This window comes from Toxorhynchites rutilus, chromosome 1 (assembly GCF_029784135.1).
Source record: "Toxorhynchites rutilus septentrionalis strain SRP chromosome 1, ASM2978413v1, whole genome shotgun sequence".
Classification (NCBI taxonomy): domain Eukaryota; kingdom Metazoa; phylum Arthropoda; class Insecta; order Diptera; family Culicidae; genus Toxorhynchites; species Toxorhynchites rutilus.
Window position 1 is genome coordinate 179,328,580 of NC_073744.1, and position 5,723 is coordinate 179,334,302.

Genomic DNA, 5,723 nt, shown 5'->3' on the forward strand with positions numbered 1-5,723 from the left:
ATTTTCTGATGAGAAGATCCTAAATAAGCATATTTTGACGTAGGACTACGTCTTTCATTTCTGTTCCGGGGTGTAAGTTCAAAGTTTCGAAAACGAGAGAGTGTCGCTGGACTGCAAGGTTTTGAACATTAATACCTCTTTACCGGCTGAATGGAGTGGTATAATAATCACTTCATCCGAAAGATACAATGTCAACGAATTATATGATTGTCACTTATTGGTCCAAAAAACAGGAAGTGGGTTATATCTATGGTATAACCGCAAGGGTGACGTAGCACTATCGTTGATTTAGAGATCATTTGTTTGAAGTTGAATCTAAATCCATTCTGAATGAATGAATAAATGAATATTTGGGAGACTTCGAAAACGAGAGCGTTACGTTGGAGGCACAAGGTTTTATGCATCCAATATAGGATACGAAAAACCTTGTTCTGAAGAATAATCTTCAGAAGCTAACCTGCTAACTGTACTTGATTGACAAATCACAAATCCAAATGTGTTATATGGATATTTTGTGGATAGAAAACATTCAATTAAACTCTTTCACATGAATATATTTTGAAAATTCCCAGAGGAACTGGCAGATTATTTTCAGTAACGATTAGTTATTTCCACATTTTCCTCGATACTGGAAGCCCACCAGTGGTTAATACCTAGGTAGTGCGGACTGAATCAAAACGGCTGTCAAAAAAGATCCAATTGAAATGTCAAAAGAGATCCAACGATCAGGAGTGTTATTTTTCTTATGATAATCAACACTATAAAAGAGGTATTGTTGTCAAGGGCAAAAATAAGTAAAATTATAAAATGAACGAACTACATTTTTCCGTCAATTGTTCAATTAACCATTGCATCTCTAAAAGACCATCTCAGCCTTTCACTGAGCAACGCATTTTTAATGTCCCCTCTCTTTGTCATAACGTTTTTCCGAACGTAATAAAAACAAACAAAGTCAGAGTCACGTAAATGTTTACTCCTGCGATTTGGAAATATTCGATAAAAAGTGGAAGGAAGAGCTGCCAGATGATTTTTAAAAAAAGTCTGTAAAAACATGTGAATGTCTGTTAAAAATGTGGAAAAGTCTGTAAAAGTGTGCAGATCTATAGAAATGTCTTTTAACGTTAATTTTCACTTATTCATTAATACTTTGTACATCACGATGCACGTAAGATTGTATTCTGTATATATATATACAGCCATTCCATGCCAAACTAATATAGTGGTTCTCAACTCTTCGTCAAAAGTGGTAATTTTGTTCTTTATCGCAAAACATTAAACTCGTATTTTTTTAATTTGTCATTAGGGTGCCCATTTCCAATTTAAGGTGATCCCAAAAATCATTTTTTCCACTTTTTCCCAAAATGACTTTTTTCAAAAATTTATAACTTTCGAACCACTCAACCGATTTAGATGATCGACATATCAAATTTAAGCCAATGAGCTTTAATTGAGAAATATTTAACTTGCATATAATATGGATCCTATTTTTAATATGGATTGAAAGCTGAGAACTTTTGCATAAAATATGTCGATATCAGAGATGCTATTTTTTTCGTTTTTGAAATATGAAAAATGATATGTTCGAAAAACAATTTTTCCCACTACAAAAAGTCATAACTTTCGAACTATTGGACCGATTCATATCATCGACATATCAAATTGAAGCTTACGAGATATATTTTTTAAAAAAATATTACTTTTGCGAAAAAATTGAATTTTGTTTTTGTAATTATGGATTGAGTTAGTTTTTCATAGTTTTCTCGGTTAAAGATAGGAGCGCTATATTTTTTTATATTTTTTATGGAAAGCTGAGGAGTATTTACTTAACATATCTCGATATCAGAGATGCTATAATTATCGTTTTTAAGTTAGAATTTTGTAAATTTAACATGTTTTAAGTCTTCGATCAATATTCATATGTGACTAAACTAGACCTATGCTACTAAAATCCAATCTTCCCGCAAGTGTGAGTTTTGCTTATTGGCTTCAATTTAATATATCGATCATCTAAATCGGTTCAGTAGTTCAAATGTTATGATTTTTTGCAGAAAGTTATTTTTGGACAAATGGGAAAAAATGATTTTTTTTTAAATCATATCTAAAAAACGAAAAAATAGCAACCCTGATATCGAGATATGTTGTGTAAAAAATCCTCAGCTTTCAAGAAAAAATATAAAAATATATAGCGCCCTCTAGTCCAAAGTCATAAAAAAAATAAAAAACGACTACAATCAATAATTACTAAAATATAATTATGTTTTTCGCAAGTTAAATATTTTTTTATAAAAGGCTAGATCAATTTTATATGTCGATCATCTAAATCGATTCAGTGATTCAAATGTTATTAATTTTCATTTGTCATTTTTGGGAAAACGTGGAAAAAAATGATTTTTCGGACCACTTAATAACTTATGTGCTGTAAGTGTGTTTAAATGTTTCAACGATCTACACATACATACATACACATACATACACAAACATACGCGTTGTTAATTTTTATAAAACACAGTATTTCTCCTTTGATATATTGGACATCCACCAAGGCTTGCGGTCTTGTCGTTTTTATTTTTAAAAAAATGCAGTGTATATTTTCCATCCGCCATGCAAGGCTATACAAGTTTTAGACCACCACACGGCCATGAACCATGTCTGTCGTAACAATATCGAACAGTAACCCATATTTCGTCATAAGCAGACCCGAAAGCAAATGTAAGTTGTTGAAAATAGAATGAACATTTTTATTCGATGTTGTTTAAATACATAGGTTGCATAGTCCTGACCCTAACTTAACTATTTTTCAATAAATCTCCTTGCATTTCAGCAAAACAATCTTGTCTAGAACAGAAAATAATTATCAGAGACAATTTTCGTTCAAGATTTTTCCTTACCTGCAGAGAATGCAATTGTTCATTAATTGTGAATAACCGTATCCTCTTTTTCGTCTGCAATGATGTCAAGGCAAAAGTACTTATGTGTATGAGTTCCAAACATCATACACACCAGATGGGCCAACAAGAAGGACTGCCGGGCCGCAGGTTGAGTATCGCTGGTCTAACGTCATGTGTATTGATATATACTAAATATAATAACTTTTCTGTATTAAAACTATGGAAAAATGTCATATGGTGAGTCAAATATTTTTGATGTGATGAATAGATGTGATGAATGTTTTACAGATATGTCTGTAAATTTACAAACATATTTGTAAATCTGGCATCGATGGTGGTCTGAGAATTTATTGCAAGAAATCGCTTGAAAACATGCAAGAATTTGCTTGAGAATGAAGTGGATTGAGTCCGCACCACTTAGGTTAATACCAACTCGATAACCACCTGTTAATAGCACTTGATTGAAACATATTTGGTCACAGTGTTACATGGATAGAAAACATTCAATTAAACTCTTTCACATGAATATATTTTGAAAATTCCCAAAGGAACTGGCAGATTATTTTCCAGCAATGATTAGATCTTTCCGGAACTTTCTCGATGCTGAATGGCATCCTAACGGAAAGAGTTCTGCGCGTGTATGTGTCGATCCTTCGCCGTCCACCTCCTCCAGCACGTTAGGCAACGATGTTGTCTTGTCGATGTCCTCACGAAAAATGAATGTGTCTCACCACCAGAATATCGCTTAAGTATGCTTTTTGTGTGTGATTGAATCGAGAGAAGGTGTGGTTTATGATGGCAATTTGGAAGGCAAACTAGAGGGGAATGAACTCTCTGAGCTCGGAACTTTCGGCGACAGAGCAATAATCGATTGCGGGCGCATACAATATTGGATACGGAAATATCCTACTGATGGGGAAGAATAATCTTCTGAAGCTATCCTGTTAATTGCGATTGATTGAAAAACCACAAAACCAGATGTATTTGATCACAGTGTTACATGGAAAGAAAACATTCAAATAAACTCTTTAACATGAATATATTTTGAAAATTCCCAGAGGAACTGGCAGATTATTTTCAGCAACGATTAGATATTTCCACATTTTCCTCGATACTGGAAGCCCACCAGTGGTTAATACCAACTCGATAACCACCTGTTAATAGCACTTGATTGAAACATATTTGGTCACAGTGTAACATGGATAGAAAACATTCAATTAAACTCTTTCACATGATTATATTTTGAAAATTCCCAGAGGAACTGGCAAATTATTTTCCGGATCTTTCTCGATGCTGAATGGCATCCAAACGGAAAGAATTCCGCGCGTGTATGTGTGTGTGTGTGTGTGTGTGTGTGTGTGTGTGTGTGTGTGTGTGTGTGTGTGTGTAGCGGCTGCTTCGAGATCTTCCCGGGGAACCGTTTGTAGCATCACTCTCCTCCTGATGGATTCCCTTCTGGCCTAAGGTGCACAAACAGGCTCTTGGTGACACCGTTCATTCGCGCTTTCATGATAAATGAAGAGCTTCACCACAACAGCGACAACATGCTCCAATCGCTGTTCAATTAGAACTGAGTGGATTTTCGGGCGGCGCTCGCTTATATACCGATTGGTGATTTCAATAGCCTGTATTGAAAGCAATTTTAAGACTATTGAAACAAGTTTTTTGATCAGAAAGTAACAAGTATAGAACGCGTAGACATTTTATCTATCGAATGAAGTGTTTATCATACCATTTCGTTCAGTTGTTTAGGAGCTATTAACGCTCAAAATCTCGGTCTCCGGCGTAACGCTTTCGTTTTCGAAACTTTGATTTTACACCCCGGTATAGAAATGAAAGACGTAGTCCTACGTCAAAATCGTTTCAATAGCTTATAAATGGCTTTGAAAGCAAGCTATTGAAATCATAACAATCTAGCTCAATAATAATGAATGCTGATCACAATGTGTTCCCGAACACGGACCCAAAATCTAAGCACCTGGAGAAACCGTTATAGCGAATACATGCAATCTGTGATTTGTTTTGCTCGCTTACATTAGTGTTTGGGAAACCATAGCGGACACACGCAAGGCGTGAGTACTTTCACTCGCATCCGTTTCTGTTCTGCTTCCGCATGGAACAGTCATGAAAAATTGTTTGCGTGTGAATGCGTCCGAGCGAAAAAATATTCTCACCCATTTACGCATTCGGCTTGGTGTTCCCGTGATGCAATCCAATAGCATAAGTTTCTGTTCTGCTTTCGCATGGAACGGTCATGAAAAATTGCCACATCGCGATAAAAATGAAATGAATTTTATGCGAGGTTATGTAGACTTTATTTCGTTTTCACCGTGAAATGGCGCCCTCAGTTTCTATTCTGCGTATGGAGTGATCATGAAAAATCTCGTGTTATTCTCACGAAAACAAAAATGAATCATGTATCAAACATCTTCAGTAGCTTTTATAAGGCCACTTAAATTCCATCGGTTCGTTTCGGGACCACCAACAAGTTCGAAAGAGTTGAGTTTTATGTTAATAACAATTTCATATATATACTCATCCACCCACACACTAACAATAAAAACTTTCAGCAATCTTTCAAAATATTCATTCATTCATACATTAGGAATCGATTCAGATGCAATTTCAAATAAATGATTACCGAGCCAACGATAGTCCTACGTCTACCTCGCGGTTATATTATAGATATAACCCACTTCTTGTTTTTCGAACAGTTATGCCTATTTGTCTGCTTGTGTGCATCCGTTGCCCCGGTCTCTTTGCCCAATTTTTTCCCAACCGCCGTCAACTTCCCCCTTCATTTGAACTTGTTTTAAATACGCAACCATTGTTCGG